We start from the raw sequence: 26,273 nt of genomic DNA on the forward strand, positions 1-26,273 counted from the left end.
ATAATGATTGGAGCTAATGGAGCTAAATTTCAACTTAGTATCACTCATTCATTGTATTTGCTGATTGGAAACATTGCCATGCCCTCTTGAATAGGAAGCATAATTATTGCCTCTGTGTGAACTAGGTTAAAATTAAGAGCCAGTGAATTAACCTGTAGCACTACAGAAGTTGTACTAAAAATAAATAAAAATGTGGGATTGACAACAGTACGCTCTTTTCTATCTGTGTCTGTGTAAATAACATGTGTGGGCCTAAGCTCCTGAATAAACTGGTGTTATTCATACCTTCTGCCTTTCCTCCCTCACTACAGCAGTTTGTAGAGATGTGCAGGTGCAAAAATATTGTTTCTGTTTATTTAGTCATTTCATAGATTGCCTACATTTGTTTGGTTCTTTTCCAGTCAAAAAAAAGAAGTTTAGTCATTCCATTCATTCGTTTTCTATTGAAGTTAATGGGGGAAGAAATATAGCCTATTTGGGGTTCCAAAATTGGGGTTCTTTAATCATTTCTATGAAGTTACAACTGAAGCACATCTTTAATCATGAAGGAGACTAAAATCAGTATCTTCCTATCTTGGTAAAGATTGGATTTGTGAGTATGAATGGGAATCTTTTTCATAGTGTAACCTTGGAGCACAAAGGATCCAGTGAGTTGTACACCATGGGCCTCATTTTCAAAAGCATTTACACTTTTTAAAACTGGTTTTTACCCATGTAAATGCACTTTACTCATGTAAGTGGGTTTTTGATACTTGCTACAATATATGCCATTGATTTTACCCACATTTCGGGGGGTCGATTTTAAAAGCGGTGCTCACAATAAAATGCTCACATATGCAAGTATGTGGACCACGTGTGAGCAATGTGGATTTTAAAAGCTGTGATTTCTGTGCACATATGCACATACATGAGCTAAAAATTAGGGGGCGGAAAAGGGACAGGGCATGGACGTTCCAGGACAGAACAAACGGTTACATGCATAACTCCGAAGGGGTAGCACATTGCGGCTTGTTAGCAGCGTAACTTTACTGCTGCTCCTGATGAAGAACGAGTCTGCAGGATTCAAATTTTTCGGCTTACACAACAGGGTGAGGGGTCCAGGTCAACTGGGGGCATGCAGTATGAAGAACCAGAGGGGTCTGGATGACCTCAAAATTGACTGGGCAAACTGGTGGACTAATTGGAAAAAGTGGGAATATCCCTTGCGCGAGCATGTTTTAAAATCCGCTTACATGCGCGCATTAAAGCCGGCAAAGTAGGTTTGATCTAGTAACCTCTTAAAATTAGGAGCATACTTGCATATGGTAGGCATATTTTAAATCATACGCGCGCAGGTGCGTGCATGATTTAAAAATCAGTTCTATCTCTGCTCTTGTGCCAATGTGTGTGTGTGTATAGGCTCATGCGTGCTCATTTTAAAATTAGCCTGTAAAGTGCACTTAACATGGAAAAATGTCTTTTGAAAATTGCTTTTACATTCATAACTCCTTTGAAAATTCACCTGCTAGAGAGGGAGAACACTGGGTAGAAAATGTAAGAATGCATCAAAAGATCATTTCTTTGGAAAATCTGGGAGAAATGGCATGCTTTAAAACCCTGGAGCTTTACTCTGTTGGTTATCTAAAGCTGGAGTAAGATATAATTAATGATACGTCTATTGAGTTGTGAAACCGGGAACCCAAACTGTTCCAAGTTAAAGTTATACAAGAACAAAGTCTTTAATAGAAAGGAAGGAGAAATATCTGATTCTGTCACATCTGGAAGGCTGGGAGCAGCAGCATGCTGAATAATCCTTAAATTAGTACATGAGTTGATTGCTGTGGGATGTGTAAAATTTCCAATGTGATTTGCTCTGTACATGAACTAAGAATTGTGCCATTTATTGCTCCTCTGAAAAGCAACTTGTAAATATATTTCTGTGTAAATAAAGTAGAAATAGTGGATATAGAAAAGACATAAAAAGGCAACAAAAATGATAAAGGGGATAGAAAAGCCCAGAGCATCTGGAAATCAAAAGATTCCAGGTATGGAGCGAAGGGGGTTTTCAAGAAAATCCTTTTTAATTTTAATTATTGGATTTTTTTTATGTGTCTGCTGTTTTGAAATATGTTATTGGGTTTTAGGAAATAAAAAATGAGTTTTTAATATTTGGATGTGTAAGAAACCCTCAGGTCAAGTTAACATTATGCCTGGGGTAATTCCTGACTAGTCAATGCAGTATAAAATAGTCAATAAGGGAGACACCATTCTGTACAGCCCCTCCACCTTTGAGGATGCTGGAATGGTTATCCCATTTAGGAGGATTTATAAGCAGCTCTCTCCTAGGAGCTCTGGGGTCAGTGTGAGTTACTTTTGAAGTTATTGGAGGTGTTAGGAGCTTTTGCCTATTTTGGATTTTTGCCCTACTCTTAGGACTCTAGCAAACCTGCTTGGATTTTGTGAGTGAGGTCGGGGATTTGCCCTGCTTATCCACTCCCTAGTGGGTAGGGTCAGCATTTTAGGAATAATTTTGAGTTTTGAAAAAGACTTTAATATTTAGGAAACCTGGTGAAACCCTGGGCACCACCTGGGCTCAGTGCACGGGGAACTCTGTGTCTGGGGCTGCAAGTTAGGGAAGATCTGCCCCTCTCTACACCCTCAACAAGGACAGAGGAAGCTGGTGACCTGATGCCAGGACTTTCCGGTGTTTTCCTCAGTTTTGGGAAGAAGACTGTAAAGGAGGTGGACCCTTGAGCCGAGACGAAGTTGTTGCCACCACCAAGGCGAGGCCCTGGTGGTCCTCATCATCGGGAGGCGGTTCCGGGAGAGAGAGCTCAGCAGGACCTTCACCTATACCAGCCCACATTCCCCGCGAGTTGAGCCCCTGGGTGCCGGGGCCAGCAGGACTTAGGCGTGGGTCTCTCAGACGGCAGGCGGTAGACAGGTTGGATGATCCAAGGGTCGAGGCAGGCAGCAGGCTACACAAGCTGGAGATCAGGCCGAGATCTGGGCAGGCTGCGGACAAACAGAGACGTAGAACCAGGCAGAAGATCAGGGCAGGCAGCGGACAAGCAGCAACCAGGAGACAAGCAGGGTTGAAGCCAGAAGATCAATCCAAGGAAGCAGGGCTGAGGAAGAGCTGGATGGAAGCAGGAAATGGAACAGGACTGAGGTTGGAATAGGAGCAGGAGCAAGGTCTGGAGCAGGAGGCAGAAGAACCACAGGCACGCGGGATCAGGACGCAGAAAACACGCACTCACCAGGAGCTGGACCTGTTGCCGAGGCAAAGAGGAAGTGGCAAGGTAGGGTATTTATTGTCATCATCCCGGGCTGTGGGGAACTTTCCCACCGTTGGCCCTTTTAATCTACCCAGGCGCGTGCACCTAGGGGGCCCAGGGATCACTCTGGTGTTGCTGGCGTTGGGAGCGCTGCGAGCAGGCTGCAACAGCGGCGAAGCTCGCTGGGACGCAGCAGTGGAGGGAGACACTGGAGTGGGCTTCCTGCCCGCACAGGTGAGGGGACCCACCTGATTCCCCGAGGGCCGGGGCCCTAACTGTAACACCCCCCCCCCCTTTTAGGCTCCCTCCTAGAAGGTCCAGGTTTTCCTGGATGGGAGGCATGGAAGTGCCGGAGTAAGTTCTTATCTAGTATATTGGAGGCAGTTTCCCAGGTGTTTTCTCGGGGCCGAAGCCCTCCCAAGCAATCATTTATTCCCATCGTCTGTGACGGCTTCATATCTAAGATCTCCTTCACTTGGTATACTTGCTCCTTCTCTGATGCCAGCTGCTGAAGTTCCGGGGGTCTCCACTGAGGCCAGGACAGTACCAGATGTTTGAGGAGAGACACATGGAATGAGTTATGTATCTTCAGAGATAATGAGAGTCTTAGATTGTAGGTGACTGGACTGAGGCGCTTGGTGATGGCAAAAGGGCCAATCTATCGTGGGGCCAGTCACATCGAGGGTACCAGCAGGAAGATGTGGTGAGTGCTTAGTCACACTCGGTCCCCGGAGTTGAAGAGAGGCGCCGCTCTCCTGTGTTTGTCAGCCGTTCTCTTAGCCTCATCCGCAGCTTCGCAGAGGTTCCTTTGAGTGTGAGTCCAGAGGGCCAGCAGCTGCTGGGCAGAGAGCTGCGCTGCCGGAGAAGGAACTGAAAGTGGGGCAGGGAACGGTGGCATCGATTGTCTCCCATAGACAAATTAAGAATGGAGAGGAGCTGGTCGCAGAGTGAGTGTGGGAATTGAAGGAGAACTCTACCTAGGGGAGGCGAGTGGACCAGTCGTCGTGCCTGTCATTTACAAAGGAGTGGAGGAATACCTTCAGGATGCGGTTAATGCGCTCCACTTGACCATTGACCTGAGGGTGGTAGGCAGTGGTGAAATAAAGGTGAATCCCAAACTTCTTACAGAGCGAGTGCCAGTAGTTCACTGTGAATTGAACTCCATGATCACAGGTGATATGTTTCGGGAGTCCGTGGAGATGGAAGACATTCTGGACGAAGAGTCTGGTGAGCTCCGGAGCCGAGGGGAGCTTAGGAAGTAGTGTGAAATGGAACATCTTTGAAAATCTGTTGACCACTACCGAGATGACGTAGTGGCCGTCTGAAGGAGGTAGGTCAACTATGAAGTCTGTTGACAGGTGCATCCATGGCTCCTCAGGAATGGGTAGAAGCTGAAGTAGGTCCCAGGGGCGTCCCACCAAGGGTTTCTGTCTGACGCAAGTTGGACAGGAGTCTACACAAGTCTTGACATCCCATACCACATGTTGCCACCAGTAATAAAGCTTTAGGAGCTCCAAGGTGCGGGCTTTTCCTGGGTGTCCTGCAGTGAGAGAGTTGTGGCCCAACTTAGGACTTTCTGCTTGAGGCGAAGGGGAATCATGGTTTTCCCCAGTGGAACAGTTTGAATTGTGGATAAGAGTACCTTCGCTGGGTCAATAATATGGTCAGACTTCACGGGGGTATCCTCAGCATCGAAGATTCTAGAGAGCATGTCAGCACACTCGTTCTTGATGGCCAGTCTGTAGCGAAGGACAAAGTCAAACTGGCTAAAAATAGAGACCACGGGCCTGGCAAGGATTCAACCGTTGGGCTCGGCTAAGGTACTCGAGGTTTTTATGGTCCATGAAGAAGGTGATGGTGTGTTGCGCCCCCTCGAGCCATTGCTGCCACTCCTCAAATGCCATTTTGATGGTGAGAAACTCCTTATCCCCGATACTGTAGTTTTTCTCGGCCAGGGTAAACTTGTGAGAGAAGTAGGAGCATGGCAGTAGCATTCCCTTCATGGAGTGCTGGCTTAATACGGCTCCAACGGCTGAGTCAGAAGCATCGACCTCCACAGAGAAGGGACATGAGGGGTCAGGATGTCGAAGGCATGTGTCCTGCAAGAAGGCATGCGTGAGTTCCTTAAAGGCGGCAGTAGCTTCCGGTGGCCAGTTCTTGGGGTCCTCCCCCTTCCTGGTTAATGCAGTGAGTGGGGCCACTATGCGAGAGTAGTTAGGGATGAACTGTTGGTAGAAATTGGAGAACCCCAGGAAGCGATGCAGTGCTCGGAGTCCCGAGGGTTGGGGCTAATTCTGGATGTTGGCGACCTTCTCAGGATCCAAGTGGAAACCGGTAGTGGAAGCGATGAAGTCTAGGAATGGGAGAGATTCCCGTTCAAAGAGACATTTTTCCAGTTTTGCAAATAGTTTGTGATCCTGGAGGCATTGAAGTACCCGTCTGACCTCTCGGTGATGGGACAGAAGGTCTTTGGTAAAGATCAGAACATCATCGCGATAGACAATAACACTGGTGTAGAGCATGTCAAGAAAGACCTCATTCATTAAGTGTTGGAAGACCGCTGGCTCATTACAAAGGCCGAAAGGCATCACTAGATATTCATAGCAGCCATCCCTGTTATTAAAGGCGGTCTTCCACTCGTCTCCGTGTCTTATGCGGACGAGATTATAGGCCCCTTTAAGGTCTAGTTGACTAAAGAGTTTAGCCCCTTCCAAACAGTCCAACAGTTCCAGGATCAGAGGTACCAGGTACCAGTCCTTTTTGGCGATCGTGTTCAAGCCTCGAAAGTCTATACAGGGGTGCAAGGAGCCATCCTTCTTTGCGACGAAAAAGAAGCCAGCTCCGGCCAGTGAGGTGGAAGGTTGGATGAAACTCCTTTCCAAGCTTTCCCGGATGTATTCTGTTATGGCTTTAGTTTCAGGTGATGATAAGGGGTAAACTTGCCCCCTTTGGTGGAATCGTGCCCAGAAGGTCTATTGCGCAATCAAAGGGGCGGTGCTCTGGTATATTCTCCACCTTTTCTTTGGAGAAGACATCCCCAAATTCAGCATACTGTGGTGGCAGAGACAGTAAAGTGGTAGCCACAGGTAGTACTGACTGGGACATTCTGGAGACAGAACGTATGGCACTTAGGGCCCTAGGCAGCTATCTGTAATGTCCCCCAATCGATGTGAGAGGAAAACTCCTGAAGCCATGGTAAGCCAAAACCATTGGGTGTATTGCCTTTTCAAGGATGAGGAAGGTGAGCTCCTCTTCATGAAGGATCCCAGGGTGAAATTTCACCGGGGCCATCATATGGGTGATCCTGCCGGGCAGGGGGTCTCCATGAATGGATGAGATGGTCAACAGGGGCTCCCTAGGCTGCATGGACAGGCCTAGTTGATGGACAAGCTCAGTCATAATAAAGTTTCCGCCAGCACCAGAATCAATCAATGCCAAGGTGGAAAAGTCCCCGTGGGCATGGCGAATCATCACTGGGGAGCAGGGTTGCTGCAGCCCAGGGTCATCTCCCCACTGACACCTAGACTCTGGCATTTCCAGGTCTCTCGGGGCACTGGGCCAACATGTGACCCTTACCGGCACAGTACAAGCATAGCCCCGAGGTGCACCAGTGCTGTCTCTCTTCAAGAGTGAGTCTGCTGTGGCCAAGTTGCATAGGCTCTTCCCCCAGAGGTGACCTGGATTTGGCAGAGGATGAAGGCGCCACAGGCTGGGAGAAGGACGGGTCAGAACCACCGGTCTGCGGGCAGGCTGTAGCTCAGGCAGGTGTTGCTGCAGCCGCTGGTTGATGCGGCTGGCGAGGTCAATTAGGGCCTCCAGGCCCTCAGTCAGTTCTCGGGCAGCCCATGCGTTCTTGATTCAGGTAGAAAGCCCTTCCAAGAAAATACTGTGAAGATTGTCCTCTCGCCAACTGAGTTCAGATGCCAAGCTACAAAATTCCATGGCATAGTCCGCCAATGGATGTGACCCTTGGCATAGGTGGAGGAGTTCAGAAGTCGCAGTGGATTGTCGACCTGGTTCGTCGAAGACTTGCTTGAATACTTGCAGAAAGCATGGAAGATCCTGGAGCAGGGAGTCGCCTCAGTCACAGAGAGGGGAGGCGCAGTGCTTTACCGTCTAGAAGTGACAGAATGAAAGTTCTCTTCATGCTGTCATTGGCAAACTGGGCAGGCTGGAGGGAGAAATACATAAAACAGTGATTTAAAAAACTTCGGCACTGCCGGGAATCCCCCATGTAGTGGGGAATTGCTGAAAGGTGAAGTGCTGCCAGCAGCAGAATGGAAGCCGGAATGGGAGCTGGAGGAGTGCTGGACATTGGGGCGGTGTCCAGTTGATTGGCCAGGCGTTCCATGGTCACAGCGAGCATGTCCAGGCATTGCTGTTGTTGAGCAACTTCTGGGTCAATCCAGAAATAGCCTGCAGGTCAGACAGATCCACTAAGTCCATGGCCTTGGCAAACTGTAAAGGAGGTGGACCCTTGAGCCAAAATGAGGTTGCTGTCACCACCAAGGGGAGGCCCCTGGTGGTCCTCGTCATCAGGAGGTGGTTCCGGGAGAGAGAGCCCAACAGGACCTTCACCTATACCAGCCCACGTTTCCCGCAGGTTGAGCCCTTGGGTGCCGCAGCCAGCAGGACTTAGGCGTGGGTCTCTCAGACAGCAGGCAGAAGACAGGTCGGATATACCAAGGGTTGATGCAGGCAGCAGGCTTCTCAAGGTGGAGGCCAGGCCGAGGTCTGGGCAGGCTGTGGACGAGCAGAGACGTAGAATCAGGCAGAAGATCAGGGCAGGCAGCGGACAAGCAGAAACCAGGAGACAAGCAGGGTCGGAGCCAGAAGATCAATCCAAAAAAGCAGGGACAAGAAAGAGCTGGATGGAAGCAGGAACTGGAACAGGACTGGGGCTGGAGCAGGAGCAGGATCCGGAGCAGGAGGCAGAAGAACCATAGGAACGCGGGATCAGGACGCAGACAACATGCACTCACCAGGAGCTGGACCTGTTGCCCAGGCGAAGTGGAAGTGGCAAGGCAGGGTATTTATACCCTGCCTTGCCTGACGTCATCATCCTGGGCTGCGGGGAACTTTCCCGCCATTGGCCCTTTAAACCTAGCCCAGACGCGCGTGCCTAGGGGGCCCAGGGATCACGCCGATGTCGGTGCCGTTGGGAGCGCTGCAAGCAGGCCGCAATGGTGGCAAACCTCGCTGGGGCGTGGCAGCGGATGGGGATGCTGGAGCGGGCTTCCTGCTTGCACAGATGAGGGGTCCCGGCCCGACTCCCCGAGGGCCGGGGCTCCTAATAAAGACTTTTGTAAGAAGATCTGAGAGGAAGTTTTGGCTGCACATCAGAAGGAACCTTTGAAGCTGCTTGTTCCTCTGTGGATCCCTCCCATGAGGGGTTCAACTAAGAGAGAAAGAGAATAAAGGAAGATCTGCTAACTCTGAATAAGAGATTTTTTAGATCATCAGTTGGGAATCTTCACCCCCTGGGGGGGAAAGGTTTTGGAATCTCTGTGCAGAGACAGTAATCTTACCTTTTTACCAGTTTTTTTTTTTAAAGGGGTATTCCTGCCCAACCAAAATATATCCTTCCCACATGGGAACTCCACTGAGCCCAACCCTGGAGGGTGGAGGTTTCCCTTTCCCTGGTAAAGGAAATACATAGAAAAGAGGGAAAGGGACTGTAAATAAAGAGAAATTTGTGGTGCTGAGGATTAAGTTTATTGCGCTGTACTTCACAGTTTTCAACAGTAAAAACATTAATTTTGGACACTAACCCAGTGGCTCCGGTATTTTATTTGGCACACACAGCACACAAAGTGAAATAAAAGTGCCCCTCTCCCAGGGGCAAGGAAGGATGAACAAAGGGTCACCCCTAGCACTCTGGGCCTTGACAGTAAATATTTCTCCCCACCAAGAAAGGATCCAGACCTTGGGGAAAACAGAAGAAAATGTTAGCACTAGCCAGGAGTGGTTTCAGCCCCCAAGAGACAATAATTTCTTTTATGGCTCCATCAGAATGCAGTCCACATCCGGGGATGGGGGTTACACATATTATTCTATTTAATAGTTGTTTTGAAATATTTTTTTATTAGTATTGTTTTACTATTATTGACTAACTGACACTGGTAGAAATTCCCCAGAGGCCCTTATGAATTGCCCTCCCCATCCTCAGCAGAGCCTGCCCTGTAGCTCCAAGCCCCAGTAAATACTACTCAGCCCATTACAGCCTCAAGGACAGCAAGGTCTGTCTTCCCCCCATAGCCCCAGCCCAGGCTGCCCCCTAGCCCCAACACCCAGCAGCAGCCCAGCTACTGATGGAAATTTCCTGGAAGTTCCTATTTATTGCCCTCCTCCCTCCAGGCGCAGCACAGCCTGCTGCCCCCTGCAGTCCAAGCCCCAGCATAGTCTGCCCTTACTCCCGCCCCCCCCCCCCCCCCCCCCCCCCAGTAGTCTCAGCACAGACTGTTATCCCTCGAGCCCCAGCACAGCCAGCCTCTCCCCCAGGCCAAGTCTTCTCCAAGTTCCAGCACGGCCGAATCTCTCCCCGCAGCCACAGTACAGCTTACTCCCACCAGCCTGACTTGTAACCACTCTAGCCTCCAGAGATCTGACTGAGGGATGGAAGCTCTTTGCACCAAGTACACACACAGAACCTCTCATCAACTGGTAGATAATGATACAGGTAGCATTCAGTGCAAAAGACTGGCTAGGTCCTTCTTGCTGCTGGTCTACTGTTTGCATCTTAATTTTGTTCAGTTTTTAGCAACTGAAAATATCTAGGGATGTTCAAACTAATCTAAAGTACTTTTTATCTATCAGTTTATTTTATATTTGTCTGTCAGTGATCCTCCAGAGACTACATCTAATCTACTTATACTATAACTATCGAGTTACATACTTTATTGACTCTTGTTTTAAGCTCAATCCCTTTTATTGTATCAGATCAGCTCTTGAAAATTGATTGGAAGTAGTATTTTGGAATACGCTTTCCAATCCTTTGCTGCTGGAAAGAGAGAGAGATATGGAAGCTAGAGCTAAGAAACAAGAAGTCTGAATGGCTCGTTGTGTCCTCTAGTTTCCTCTGCTGGTATAATCTACTATTAGAAAGAATAACAGAGCTGTGGAAGATGAAGCCTAAATGGTTTGTGTTATCCTTTGGCACTGCTGGGAGAAGTGTGCAGATAAGCCTTCAGATCCTCTGTTGCCAGAAAGCATGCAGGGACTATAAACGTTGAAACTTAGATGACTTATAGTGTCCTCTGCAGGGGTTACAGGGAGAAGTATGCAAATGAGCCTTCTAGTTTTCTGCTATAAACATCACAAGGATTGTGGTAGCTGAAGATTATGTGGATTGTGGTTTCCTCTAGACTCCTCTGTTGGGGCTGCTGGGAGAAGTGTACAAATAAGCCTACAGGTCCTCTGCTACTGAAAAAAGTGCAGGGACTGTGGAAACCGAAGCCTAAAAAGCTTGCTGTGTGCTCTGGAGTCCTTTGCTGGGGCTTCTGGAAGAATCATGCAAATGAGTCTTACAATTCTCTACTATTGGAAAGTATAAAGGGGCTGTAGAAGCTGAGACCTAGATTGTTTGTGATGTCCTCTGTTGGGAAAAATATGGAAATTATACTTCCAGCTCTCTGCAACTGGAAAAAGTGTGGGAACTGAGGAAGATGAAACCTAGAGGACTTGCAGTATCCCCTGAAATCTTCTGCTGGGGCTACTGAGAGAAGTATGCAAATGAGCCTTAACTTCTTTTCTACAGACAGATACTACTTCCTCCTAAGTGCATTGCAGACTGGCTAGAAGACAGGAAACAAAGAGTAGGATTAGATGGACAGTTTTCTCAGTGGAAGGGAGTGGACAGTGGAGTGCCTCAGGGATCTGTATTGGGACCCTTACTTTTCAATATATTTATAAATGATCTGGAAAGAAATATGACGAGTGAGATAATCAAATTTTCAGATGACACAAAATTGTTCAGAGTAGATAAATCACAAGCGGATTGTGATGAATTGCAGAAGGACCTTGTGAGACTGGAAAATTGGGCATCCAAATGGCAGATGAAATTTGATGTGGATAAGTGCAAGGTGATGCATATAGGGAAAGATAGCCCATGCTATAATTACACAATGTTGGGTTCCATATTGAGTGCTACAACCCAGGAGGGAGATCTAGGCGTCATAGTGGATAACACATTGAAATCGTCGGTTCAGTGTGCTGCGGCAGTCAAAAAAGCAAACAGAATGTTGGGAATTATTAGAAAGGGAATGGTGAATAAAACGGAAAATGTCATAATGCCTCTGTATCGCTCCATGGTGAGACCCCACCTTGAATGCTGTGTACAATTCTGGTCACCGCATCTCAAAAAAGATATAATTGCGATGGAGAAGGTACAGAGAAGGGCTACCAAAATGATAAGGGGAATGGAACGGCTCCCCTATGAGGAAAGACTAAAGAGGTTGGGACTTTTCAGCTTGGAGAGGAGACGGCTGAGGGGGGATTTGATAGAGATGTTTAAAATCATGAGAGGTCTAGAACGGGTGGATGTGAATCGGTTATTTACTCTTTCGGATGGTAGAAGGACTAGGGGACACTCCATGAAGTTAGCATGGGGCACATTTAAAACTAATCGGAGAAAGTTCTTTTTTACTCAACGCACAATTAAACTCTGGAATTTGTTGCCAGAGGATGTGGTTAGTGCAGTTAGTATAGCTGTGTTTAAAAAAGGATTGGATAAGTTCTTGGAGAAGTCCATTACCTGCTATTAAGTTCACTTAGAGAATAGCCACTGCCATTAGCAATGGTAACATGGAATAGACTTAGTTTTTGGGTACTTGCCAGGTTCTTATGGCCTGGATTGGCCACTGTTGGAAACAGGATGCTGGGCTTGATGGACCCTTGGTCTGACCCAGTATGGCATTTTCTTATGTTCTTATGTTCATTATAGAGTTGATTTATATTCTTCACAATCATGATCTCTCCCTTCATGTTCTTCTTGCCCCCTCTCTCAGCTTACCACTCAGCACACTCTCAGCAGTCAAGTATTCCACACATTAAGAAAGGTGGAAAGAAGGCAAAACTATCACCAGCATGGTGTTATGGTTATTGATGTTTGGGTGGATCCTTGGACACTGTGGCAGTTGAACACACCCAAGGGGGGCAGTCCCGTGAGGGGCACCAGTGCCAGGCTAGACTCTGGACACACAAACAGATTGAATCTTTATTTAAACAGTTTTGGAAACCACCAGAGGTGGCAGTAGTGAGTAGTAGATGTTGAGCCCGGCTGGGCGAGTAACCCACAGGAGGCTGGAACAGCAGATCCTCTGCTTGGCTGTTCTGCAGTGGAAAGAGACTTAGAGTTATGAGTAAACAGTGAGAAATATACAGAGTCCCAGGTAGAATAGTTGAAGCTCTGAGACAGGGAGAGCAGGACCTTGAGGAGCGAGTACCTGATCGTTTAGAGCAGGGAGACTCAGTGGTATTGTACTCACACAGCGGTTCCACTAGCCGAGAGGTCTGGTACTGGAACAGAGGGCAGGCCCTCGAGGAGCGAGTACCTGGTTCCAGGGAAGCAGTACTGTGGAATAGATGGAAGTTGTACTCACAGATGGATACTGTTAGTGAAGTCTTTCAAATAGAGAAGATTGTAGATGTAGGCAGCAAATCAGGAAACATGGACCCTCGAGGAGCGAGTACCGGATCCTGATAGCACCTGAAAGAAGTAGAAGAGGCCCCCGAGGAGCGGGTACCCCATTAGCAGTAAGAGTTCCAGAGAACGCTGGAGTGGCAGAGTAGCTTTGGTATGGAGAGCAAATCCCATCCGTAGTAATCAGAGTTGTTGCTAACTCGATTAGCTAGCAAAAGAGGTAGGCTTAAATATCCGGGCAGCATGACGTCATCTCAAGGGGATGCCCCTGAGGTTCGCGCCAATGAGGAAATAAAGATGAGGGCGGCATGCGCATGCGCGCCTTATGGTACCTTAGAGGAGCATGGTGGGAAGCAGCACCAAAGCCGGTCCGGGGACGCCGGAGAGGTCAGCAGACAGAAGCCGCGGCAACCAGTAGTCCGAGGTGAGCGGGAGGAGCCGCAAGAAGAGTAAGGTAGGCGGGGCAAAGCCATTGTAGACCGACGGTCGCATCGCATGGTTAAAAGGGGAGGCGAAAGAAGCTATTTTAGCCAAAAGATCGTCATTCAAAAATTGGAAGAAGGATCCAACATAAGAAAATAGGATAATGCATAAGCATTGGCAAGTTAAATGTAAGACATTGATAAGCAGGCTAAGAGAGAATTTGAAAAGAAGTTGGCCGTAGAGGCAAAAACTCACAGGAAAAACTTTTTAAAATATATCCGAAGCAGAAAGCCTGTGAGGGAGTCAGTTGGAACGTTAGATGATTGAGGGGGTTAAAGGGGCAATTAGAGAAGATAAGGCCATCACGGAAAGATTAAATGATTTTTTTGCTTCAGTGATTACTGAAAAGGATGTTCGGGAGATACCTGTATCAGAGAAGGTTTTCATGGGTAATAATTCAGATGGACTGAACCAAATCACGGTGAACCTAGAAGATGTGATAGGCCTGATTGACAAACTGAAGAGTAGTAAATCACCTGGACCGGATGGTATACACCCCAGAGCTCTGAAGGAACTAAAAAATGAAATTTCAGATCTATTAGTAAAAATTTGTAACCTATCATTAAAATCATCCAATGTACCTGAAGACTGGAGGGTGGCTAATGTAACCCCAATATTTCAAAAGGGCTCCAGAGGCGATCCGGGAAACTACAGACCAGTTAGCCTGACTTCAGTGTCAGGAAAAATAGTGGAAAGTGTTCTAAATATCAAAATCTCAGAACGTATAGAAAGACATGATTTAATGGAACAAAGTCAGCATGGCTTTACCCAAGGCAAGTCTTGCCTCACAAATCTGCTTCACTTTTTTGATGGAGTTATAAACATGTGGATAAAGGTGAACCAGTAGATGTAGTATATTTGGATTTTCAGAAAGCGTGTACAAAGCTCCTCATGAGAGGCTTCTAGGAAAAATAAAAAGTCATGGGATAGGAGGCGATGTCCTTTCGTGGATTACAAACTGGCTAAAAGACAGGAAACAGAGAGTAGGATTAAATGGACAATTTTCTCAGTGGAAGGGAGTGGGCAGTGGAGTGCCTCAGGGATCTGTATTGGGACCCTTACTTTTCAATATATTTATAAATGATCTGGAAAGAAATACGACAAGTGAAGTAATCAGATTTGCAGATGATACAAAATTGTTCAGAGTAATCACAAGCAGATTGTGATAAATTGCAGGAAGACCTTCTGAGACTGGAAAATTGAGAGAGACTGACAAGGCTTGACACAAACAGGCAGTCACCCTCACAAGGATAGCGGAATACAAATACCAAACAATAACAAGGGAAACAATAGAGAAAACATACACAAGATGCTGCACACAGAACTCTTCCTAATTCTCTTTTTCAATCACCTGTTTTCTGCCACTAGCCTCTGGTGCAGTTGCTTTTCCCTATGTGCTAGCAGCACACTGACAGCCAAAACACGGGTTAGCCTCCCTTTTATATATTTTAGAAGATAGAGAAAGGAGATGGGAGAAAAGAAGTACTGCACATGTGTAAAAATAGTACACAGAGAGTAAATAGTGAAATGCATTGCTGATATTACTGCTCAATCATTAATTTTGCACTAGAATGCACACTAAACCTTTAGCTTGCATGTAAACAAATGGGGACAGTTTTTATTTCCAGCAATCACACACTCTGCATATCACTATCTTAATGAATAGCACATCAAATGCGATTTTGCTGTGTATGCTAAGTCTCCAGGCTAACATCTTTTAATGTGAATGTTTATGATTTATCCCCACTGTGGAGAAATGCAGTATATATTAAATGTCAAATAATGCTCGGCCAAAAGCAGCATTGCAAGTGGTGGGAATTCATGACAAATCTATGGTTGCACTGGTACTTTTTGCAGCAAACTGATGCATGCACACGAATGTGTATTTACATAATTGCCAATCCCGCCCAGACTCCATCCCCAGGAATGCCTCCATTTTCTGTAGGTTTACTAGCACTATGTACTTAGAGGTAGATTTTAAAAGCCCAGTGGGCACATCAATTGGGGAATGCGCAAACAAGTCAGGTTTACGTGCCAACCCAAATTTTATAACCTGCCCAGATGTGCACGTACCTTCCCCTGTGCTCACATCTCACTCAATTTCAAAAAGGGGCATGGTGTGGGCACGGTCAAGAAATGTGGGTGTTCTGGGGCATGGCCAAGAGATGTGGGTGTTCCGGGGCGTGGTCAAGAGATGTGGGAGTTCTGGGGCGTGGTCAAGAGATGTGGGTGTTCTGGGGCGTGGTCAAGAGATGTGGGAGTTCTGGGGCATAGCCAAGAGATGTGGGTGATCCAGGACGTAGCCAAGAGATGTGGGTGTTCCGGGGCATGGTCAAGAGATGTGGGAGTTCTGGGGCATAGCCAAGAGATGTGGGTGATCCAGGACGTAGCCAAGAGATGTGGGTGTTCCGGGGCATGGTCAAGAGATGTGCACGTACATACTTATGTGCCTGGTAGTGCGCCCAGGTCCAGTGCCATGCAAGTTTTCTTCTGCTATGGAGGAGGTATAACTTCAAACATAAAACAAACTAGCCATTTCTAACAGGTTTAAAAGATGTCGGGTAACTGGGGGGAGTGCAGGGATTTGAGGATCTAGATCTTAACTGGTCAAACTGGTGGACAAACTGGTGAAACTGCAATGGTGTGGACACGTACCCATTATAGAATATCCTGACTTACTTGGCAGGATCAGGATTTACGTGCCGAGGCGCACGCCTATTTAAAATTGGGACATGTTATAAAATCCCCATGTCCCTGGGTGCGGGCCGACACACACATCAGTGTGCGCCTGTGCACCTGTTTGAAAGTTACTGTCATACTGTTTACATGTAGACAGGGTAAGCAATTTTCAAAGGCCTCCTTTCCTGCACATAAAACATTCAATGCCTTTGAAAATTGTCCTCTCCAAGAAGCGGAGTGTTATGTATTCATCCAGTCCACAGGTGGCAGTCAAATGTATTTTAGCTCAAAGCCATACTGTATTTCTACCTGCATCTGCTGCAGGAACTCTGACTCTGTGTGTGTAAGCGTAAGCAGCAGCATGTGCAGACCTTAAACTACTAAATAAACTAGTGCTCTTGTATACCTTTTTTGCCTCTCAGTCTGGTGGTGACACAATGGACGCTGTTATTTTTTTCACTATGACTCACTGGGAGTCCACATTTCCCAGCTGCACATGTGTCGAATAGCACAGAGGAACACTTAGAAATCAATGTGACTCCCGGAATGCTCCGAGTAAGCGTAAAAACAAAATCCTGCAAAATATAAGATTATCTCAGACTTCGCCTACTGATCTGAAAGCTCATCCTCAAGTCTAAAACGAGAAAAGCTATTACTGTCGTATGAAAAATGAAAAAAGAAACCATACAGGGTGATATCACTTGGCAACTGAACTACAGAGAAAAATGTTCTTGAGACTGAAGCAGTTAAAATTTCTCACATTGATCATGCGGTCATCCATCTCTGTTGCTGTCTCCTTTCCACTCCTCCCCTTAAACCGTCTGCCTATGTTTGCAATTTCTCTCTTCTTTACTCTTTCTGCTTCTCCCGTCTGTCCTGTCTTTCACTGTTCTGCTGCTGCCTCCTTCCTGCTCTCATCTCAGTTTTCTCTTCTCTCTCTCCTGCCCTCAGTTGCTGCCTTTGGATCTGGGAGTCAATCTTTCACCACTTACTCTTTGAACTCCGCTAGACTCAAAGGGATCATTTTCAAAAGGATTTATGTGCATAAACCCCATTTTTTGGGGGGGGGGGTTCCGCTTAATTGACCTTTTAAAATTGTCCGGGGGGGGGGGGGGGGGTATACACGTAAAAGTACGCGCAAAAGCCATACCGCATGTACTTTTACGTGTTTTACATGAGACAGAGTTGGAGGCGAGGACAGTACTTATACACACATTTTTTATTTTTGAAAGTTATATGCCTAAGTGTACAGGTACAAAGTTGTATCTGCTCCTGGGCAATTGTACCCTTGTGCATGTAAGTGAGTGCTGGTTATGTGCACAACTGAGTATTTTCAAACTTGATTTATGTGCATAAATCTGTTTTGAAAATTCTGGCTAAAGTCTGCAGATTTAAAGCACCCATAGACTTTTGTCTAAGTGGGCTATTTGAAAATTACCTTCCCTGTATACTTGTGTTAAGTATTTTGCACTAAATAATAATGTACATCACCTGGGGAACAAACTCCTTTGCTGCTAGTACAATACATAAATATTGAAAAAAATTAAAACATCTGGCAGCAGGTCTGTATTACTCCTTTCTCTCTATTTCCCTATTTCTCGATTGCTCTGTCTGGGATATGGTCTTTGAGCACCTGTTCTCCAGACTTCAGCACAGCATCTACTGATAATCCTGTAGCTTGCAACATGTGTGAATGAGGGAACCCTGCCCGTCAATGCCATGGCCCTTAAAAGTGCTGAAGATGGAAATTTAATCACTGCTGACGAAAGTACATCATGCACAATTAAAAAAAAGATCAAACTGCTGGCCACTCCCTTTCTGGATTTTAAAAGTGGGTCAGTCAGACCCTTTACTGGTGACACTTGGGCTATCCTTCTAAACTGGGGCTGAATGATAGAAGCATAGAAATATGACAACAGAAAAAAACAATATGGCCTATCTAGTCTGCCCATCCACATTGCTCAGCTCTACAATCCCTACCACTCCCTCAGAGATCCTTTGGGCATGTCCCATGCTTTCTTGAATACACATACTGTCCTTGTCTCCCCCACCTCTATTGGAAGGCTGCTCCATGCATCCCCACCCTTTCTGAAAAGAAATATTTCCTTTCATTACTCCTGAGTCTACCCGCTTTCACCTTCACTCCATACTCTCTCTAGAGTCTCCTTTCTGTTGAAAGAGGTCCATGTCCTCTGCATTGATACCTCTGAGGTATTTAAATGTCTCTATCATATCTTCCCTATTCTACCTTTCCTTTAGGGCAGTGGTTCTCAACTTGATCCTCAGGGATCGCTTGGTCAGTCTGATTTACAGGACAAAGGGTAATGGTAAATGGAGTTCACTTGGCTGGGACCTGGCATTGGACCCAGGCCTAGGCCTTGGACCTAAACCTGGGCCTTGTTAATGGAACCTATCCTCGGGCTGGGCCCCGGGTCTCGGTGGTGGGTCCTGGCCTCGGCTTGGTCCCTGTGTTGGGCCTGGTCCTTGGTAATGGGCCCTTGCCTCAGACCAGATCCTGGCATCGTGTCTAGGCCCCAGCCCTTTCATTTTTTTACAATGAAGTCAATGGTGGCTGTTCAGCTGGGCTGGATATTCAGCCGCCTCTACTAAACCAAATAAGACCTAACTTATCTGGCTATGAGGCACTAAATATCGCCATTTTAGTTCTTTTCATGTGACACAATAGTGGAAGAGATAGTATTTTCTAGGGGATAGAGAGCCAAATTCACAAGACTGGAGGTCCATCACTAGCTAAATTGTCCCTAGCTTAAGCCCTTTGCTAGGATTCAGTAGTTATCTCCTTAAAATCAGGCTGGGCAGGAGGAGAAGCATGAGTTTGGTTTAGGTTAAGAGCTGGAGTTTTCAGAGAAGGAGTTGTGTGTTAACCATTTTGGGCCCCCCAGACTGATCCAATGAAGGGACTCTGCCCTGGCCAGTACTTCTCAGCTCTGGAAGGGCTTGTCTTGGTGAGAATGGAAGAGGAGTTGCTGAGAGGAGCTGTTTATTTTTCCTATGGGAGTTTGGTCCTGCCTAATGAGATTTTCATCCCTGCCTTGGGAGGTCAAGATAAGGTGCTGTAAATCCCTGTCACTAAGTTAAGGAGGGACATCAGCAGTGACATGACAAAGAAGAGAGAAGCTTTTTTGCAGAAAGAGTTGTTGTGTTTTCGGGAGGATTTATTATGCTACTGTTATGCTGGTCGGCTGCGGGCACTGCAACCAACCGTGCTCACCTGCCCTCCGGCCGATTCTCCGTCTCGCTGTAGGCCACTGGAGCTGCCCGCAGCATGCCACTTTTCTCCCCCTGTCTGCTCAGGAACAGGAATCCTCGATCCGCGGCAGGAACGCCGCCACCAACTTCGGGCTCTGCCCCCTGACATCCCCTAGTGTGCGTGTGCGCCAGCAGGGGAAAATTTAAAGGGCCCAGGGCGGGAACCCTGGGCCAGCCCTCCAGATGACATCACTTTAGGGAGGGATATTTAAACTCCTTCTGGCTCCTTGCTCCTTGAGTTTGCAAGGATTCCTTCCTACCTAATTCCATGCTATAATTGGACTTCCTGTTCCAGCTTCCCTTTGGGTCTTTGCCACTCTGAACACCCGCTCCTCAGGGGCTCTTCTCGCTCCTCCCTATCCACTCATCGGAGGACTTTCCTGTTGTGACTCTGCCGACCCACTTTCTCGGAGCTTTCCTGGGACTTCCATTTGTGAGTACGCTTCTCTACTGCCTTCTCTTGCTGAAGGAACCTTCGGTGTACCCCGTGCTCTGGGCCACTACCGTACCTCGCCTCAGCATACATTTCTCTACACTTCAGAGTGAGGTCCTGATCCCCATCAAGGAGTCACTCGCAAAAACACTGTCTCACTGGGAAACCTGCCTCCAAAATATCAAACAGCTTCTCACAAGTCTCAACCTTATACTAAATTCTTCAAAAACGGAACTTCTACTCATCACACCAGAAAACAGCTCCCTCACACCCACTCATCCAGCCTTACCAAATACTACACAAGTGAGAGACCTAGGAGTTCTAATTGACAATCACCTAAACCTAAAAGCGAACATCAACAAAACCACCAGAGACTGCTTTTATAAGCTCCAAGTGCTGAAAAGAATACGGCCTCTCTTCCACACACATGACTTCAGAACGATTCTACAATCAATCATTTTCGCAAAGCTGGACTATTGTAACTCCATCATGCTTGGTCTCCCTTCTTCACACACCAAACCATTGCAAATGGTCCAAAATGCCTCCGCCCGTATACTCACTAACACCAGGAGAAGAGAACACATAACCCCTATCCTGATGGGCCTCCACTGGCTGCCTATCCCCTTCAGAATAATCTACAAGACCATTCTCACCATTTTCAAAAACATCCATCAATTAGCCCCAATCGATCTCCATATCCCCCTCCGATTACACTACTCAACAAGACCGACAAGAGATGCTTACAAAGGATCTCTTCAAGTACCTCCAGCCAAAACTACCAGACACATCACGCTTAGAGATCGGGCCTTCTCCACAGCTGGTCCAACCTTATGGAACGCCATTCCCCCGGATCTTAGAATGGAACCCAGCATCTCAACATTCAAGAAAAGACTCAAGACGTGGCTGTTCACGCAGGCCTTTCCTAACTCCAACATTACTTAACCTCCTCCAATCAACATTCTTCGCTAGTAATAGCATTAATAGCCAATCAACATTCTTCGCTAGTAATAGCATTAATAGCCACCTCTTATAATGTTATTATATATATATATATATAATTATTTGATCTTCATTTTCCTTCTTACTCCTAGTTATTGATTCCCTGTTACATGTAACTGCTTTTCTGCACCATTGTTCAAATTGTAAAGTTTATTGCACCCCTGTTTCTTGTGAACCAGCATGATGGGACTACTGTCTTGAATGTTGGTATATAAAAAAAACTTAAATAAATAAATAAATAAATACCCAGCTCTATTGACCTCCTACACTTATCTTCATCAACTGCACAGATCCCTGGCATATCCTGCGCTGCAGCCATTACCAGATCTACCATACCAGAAGTACCATCTAGGAGGAACTCCCTGGAATACCCCGCCCCTCGGACCACTACCAGGGATATCATCACTGGGCTACTTCTCTTACTCTGGACTGAGTCCTTCTTCTCACTCTGTGGGCACTTCTTCTACATCGCTGTACAATAAACTTTGCTGCTCTCTGTGTCCTTGTCTGTTGAGGTCACGCCTGTTGTGGTGAGTCCCCACATGGGCTCATCTCTGTGGGTGGATCCAGCTCTCACCATGACCCAAGGGTTCACAAAATCACAACAGCTACCAGTTCCTGCCCTCTGAGAAGGAGAGATTTTGTATTTGTGAACATTCTTTGGATCTTTATACCACCAGAAGTTCAAGTTATACCATCAGAGGGAGAGAGAGAGAGATAAAGAGATCCAAGTTTCCAATGGGATCCCAACTTTCTAGAATCTGGAAAGTTGAGTTTTGCCTAGTGTCTGCCATCTTAGGAACACTGACTCATCTGTTCGAACTGAGGAAAGAGGTACATTTAGACTGTTTATTTTTGTGAGAAGATAAATTGGAGAAGTTTGTTGTGAACTGGACTTCAATTATTTTCGATTGCAGTAAATTTATGTTGAACATCCCACCAGAATGTTCGGTGTCTTCATTCAGAATACAAGGTGCCCTAAAGCAAGGACATTCCAAATGTGAGTACCATGGAGAAAGAAAACCTGAAGGCTTTGAGAGATGGTGCATTGGTCCTTTCCCCTGTGAGCTCAGGGCCCAGAGTGAATTCTCCTCCCTGCTAGAAACAATCCTGGCACCTGGGGCAAGGGACTGTTTGGTGTGAGAAAAGAGAGGGTTTGGAGCAAAGTGGCCCTTGGGGACTTCAGTATGCCCCTGCATTATGGGATGTCTCGGGGGATACCTGATTATAAACTTCAGGCCAGCCATAACACATCAACTAAATTTCCATTCTAAAGTTTGATCTAATAAACACAAACAGAACTTCTGCATTAGGAAAGAACGTGTAGAAATATGATCATGCTGGTCAAAACAATGCAACCATAATAATTAAAAGTATGGACATAAATTTTAAGTTAATATCACTTGGCTATTTTATTTGCTCATTGGAAATGTTGCCCGACTAAGTGCTATTGAACTGGAAGCATGGTTATTGCCTCTATGGTTGCCAAGATTTAAATTAAGAGAGAAAGCCAGCACATTCATCGACAGTGCTGTAGGATCTAAGCTAAATATAAATAAAAAGCGGAGGGGACAACAGTAAGAGCCAGTCAGTAGGAAAAGTGGAGGGAGAATACAGAGAAGAAATGCAGAAAGGCACAGGTAACCAGATATTTATGGTATTTATTTCCAGCTTTTTTTATACCGTACACACAAATGCTGACCAGAACGGTGAACAACCACATCAAATTCCATTCATAAAATAATACATTTTATAAATTCATGCAATTTAAAACCTTTTCATGGCATAGAGAAGCAAAACAGGGCCACCCCTCTCCCTACGCTTAACTAGATCCTGCTGGAAATAACCAGGCCTCCACTCTCTCTCTAAAGGATAAATAATTGGTGTCAGGCCTAATCTCCAGAGGTGCAGAATTCCACAATTATGGCCCCTTAATGAAATTACTCTTTTCTTGCAAGTCATAGTGCACACATTCCTCATTGATGGCATTATAAAAAGAGCTCTCTGTGCAGATCAAAGTCTCTTATGTGGGTCATAAGTCTTGACCAGCTGTCTTAAATATCTGGCAGTTACTTCTACAACCAAGTTGTCACAAGATGCTAAAATTTCTTAAAATTTGGCTTACTTTGGGGAAGCGGGAGTCTTTTTCAAAGGGATGGGCTCCACCTTAACCAGGGTGGAATCAGGCTGCTGTTGCTTACCTTTAAATAGGAGATAGAGCAACTTTTAAACTAAATCAAAGGGGAAAGCCAACAGTCGCTCAACAGAGCATGGTTTGGAGGGAGGTATCTTCGAAGGATACTAATGAAGTATTAGATTTAGGGCATCCTAACAGAGAGGTTCCAATAATAAGAAAAATAGTCCTATAATTAAAGACTAACTTGAGCTAAAAGATTCCAATTTATCCCTCTCAACTAAAAAGCAGTATGTTAATACAAACAGGAAATAGAGATAGCAGATTTTTTGGTCCAAAATGATGTGGATGTTCTGTTTATAACAGATCAGATGATACCAACCATACCCTCTTTTTCAATAAACAATCCAAGATGCATATCACTTTAAGAAAGTTTAAATGACCATCATACTAGTCTTCATCATTAGCATAACACTTTAGGACTCAGCTTTCTTTATATTTCTGTATTGCTTTCAGAGGCTTTAAATTTTAATCCTGCAAAAGCCACATGAGAACTATCAGACATATATTTTGTTTCTTTCCCAGCTTTTACTATATTGCTTCTGTATGAGCATCGGTCTCTTTTTTCTATCTCTGTCTCATTGTTTTATCTCTCAGCTGTGCCTGTGTATCTGAGAGTAAATAAATGCAGCAAACCTCAATAGTGCTCCTACCCTCTGCAATTGGCATAGTGTTCTTACATTATGCCAGTTGAGGAGGTTAAGAGCACTATTGAGCTTCACTGCATTTTGAACAGTGGTTCAGATATTGATGTCCCCTGTTTGAGATTATTGTAATGGGTTGTTTTCAGGAGTTTTAGATAGATGTATATGTACCATTTGCAAATAATGTAGAATACAGCAGCAAGGTTGGTCTTTTTCAGCTCACAACAGACAAGTGCAAGACCTTTATTGATCCAGCTTCTTTGGCTGCCAATTAGGAAATGTATTCAGTTTAAGATCATGGTTTTGATGTTTAAGATTTAACAAGGGTCTGGGCCAGAATATTTATTTCTTTCCAATTATTTACATTCCACATTTCCAAATGATCAATGCAAATTACACAAATACAAATTCAAATAACAAATTATACATATAAAACATAATTTAAAGCTTCCATAAATAATGTTTTTACCTTTTTTCTAAAACTCAGATAATCACTATCAGTCTGTATCTCACATGGTAAAGAGTTCAATGCTCTGGACCCAAAATTGAAATCAATTGGAAGCCAGTGTAAATCCTTCAGATAAGGAGTAATGCTAACATTTCCATGCAGACCGAATAATGTTCTAACTGCTGCGTTTTGAAATAGTTGCAGCACCCATATCAGATATTTTGGCAAACCGCTATAAACAGCATTGCAATAATCAATATGTGATAATACTAATGCTTGAATCACAAGATGCAAATCAAGTGGTGTCAATATAAACCATAAAGGCCGCAGTAGTCTAAGCTTAAAGAGCAGAGTTTTGGCCACCTTTTTAATTTGAGACTTTAATTGTAATTTGGAGTCTAACATATTCTAGGTCATTTGGCATTTGAGATAAAGAAGGTACCAGCATTGAACCATTGAAGCGAACTACAATATTTTGGTTTTCTCTTGAGTAAGCACCAATTCATTTTCATGAAACCAACCCTTTAATTTACTTAAACATTAAGGAAATGAAAGTACTGGAAATTCACCAATCCTGTTATGAGGCAGATAAAATTGTACATCATCTGCATAAATGTACTAAACTATTTGCACTGATGACAATAGTGCACCTAAAGGCCGCAGAAAAATGTTAAACAATACCGCCGATAAAGACAACCCTTGTGGATCCCCTCATGTAAGAGGCTGCCAGTCAGAATGGCTGGTCCCTACTTGCACTGTCTGCAATCTTCCTTCCACAAAAGACATAAACCATCTTAACCATCGATGACACCAATCTGTCAATCTGCTAACTAGCTTGGCATTTGAATGAATTTTGAATCATTTTAGAATAATATGCCCTCTTTGTTATCAGCAATAAATTCCTATATTGCAGGAGTTTATCTTCATAAACATCTTTATCCCTTTCCTGTTTAGACTTTCTCTATCTTCATTAGGCTTTCCTTGCCTGTTTTCTCTCCTCTCGCAATGAATCATTATACTGTGGGACAGGCTTATGTCAAAATCTATTAGAGATTATTAAAGTCGGAGCCACTTGCTCATACATTTGTTCTAAAGGAGAATTCCACCATGTTACAACCTCATCGACTGCTACAAAAGACCTGTTATGGTCTATTTCATTCCATACTTGATAAAATGATTCAGGATCAAATTTCTCTCTCACCACTATGTTAACCGATTCAGAGATAGCAATGGTAGATCCAAAGGCAATATAAAAAAAATAAGACAAGTATTCCTATGTAAACAAATACATCAATTTTCAGATAACACTTCAGCCCTAAATATTAATTCTAAAATGTAGTTCAACTTATGTGTAAAATTATCCACCAATTGAAGGAAATCTAACATCTCCATTTTGGTAGTGAAGTTCTGAACATGTGGGTCCATCTTATCCTTATAATGAATATTAAAATCACCCAAAACAATTAAATTGGAGTGTGCAAGTTGCAAAGCAGAAAAAAAATGAGACCGCCATCTCAAAATCCAGAGCCTTCTAACCTGGTGGCATATAAACCAAATAAAAAGTTAAAAAATATATCTTTATTAATAAACCTTCAAAACAAGGTACTTGTTGTGACTGTAACTCCTAAACCTCAATAAACTCTTTAGATATTATTAAAAGTACACCCCCCTCTTATGACCCTGCCTAGATAATCCTACATATTGATAACCCATAAAATTCAATTGTGCATTTAGGGGTAGATTTTAATTCGTGCGTGCTCGCAACCATGTGCGCACACTTCCCGGTGTGTACACATGGACGTGCCAATTTTATAACATGTTATAAATCCCATGGCCGCATGCACGTGCGCGTGGGATTTTATAATCCGCATGAGCATGTGCGGGCGTAGATGGGGGCCAATTTTATAAGATTACATGCGGCGACACAATCGGGCCTCCCTGAGTTCCCTCCCAGTCCACTCCAATTAAGGAAAGGACTGGGAGAGAACTTCCTTATCCATACTCCCTCCCTTTTCCCCTCTCCTCCCCACCCCCTAAACCCGTTCGTCTACCTTTCCTTTTTTTTGTTTTGTTGCTGGCTGCTGTACCGGCCGCCTCCAGCCCCACCTCTCCCACCCCTCCCAGCCCCCAGACCGCCCCTCCCTGCCCCCCAGACCGCCCCTTTCTCTGGGCCCGGCACTTCTGCATATTAGTCTCTTGCAGGATCTTTATCCTGTTGGACTCTAT

At 45.2% G+C, this 26,273-nt stretch overlaps 1 protein-coding gene across 1 annotated transcript in view; it reads right to left on the reverse strand.

The window, feature by feature from the left end:
- Positions 1-16,923, reverse strand: part of NCF4 (neutrophil cytosolic factor 4) — a 181,641-nt gene extending 164,718 nt beyond the window's left edge. Inside the window, exon 1 of the mRNA XM_029590082.1 lies at positions 16,820-16,923. The gene's annotated coding sequence lies outside the window, so the exon portion shown is untranslated. The remainder of the gene's footprint in view (positions 1-16,819) is intronic.
- Between the last annotated feature and the right edge of the window lie 9,350 nt (positions 16,924-26,273).

The sequence above is a fragment of the Rhinatrema bivittatum genome, chromosome 2 (assembly GCF_901001135.1).
Source record: "Rhinatrema bivittatum chromosome 2, aRhiBiv1.1, whole genome shotgun sequence".
Taxonomy (NCBI): Eukaryota; Metazoa; Chordata; class Amphibia; order Gymnophiona; family Rhinatrematidae; genus Rhinatrema; species Rhinatrema bivittatum.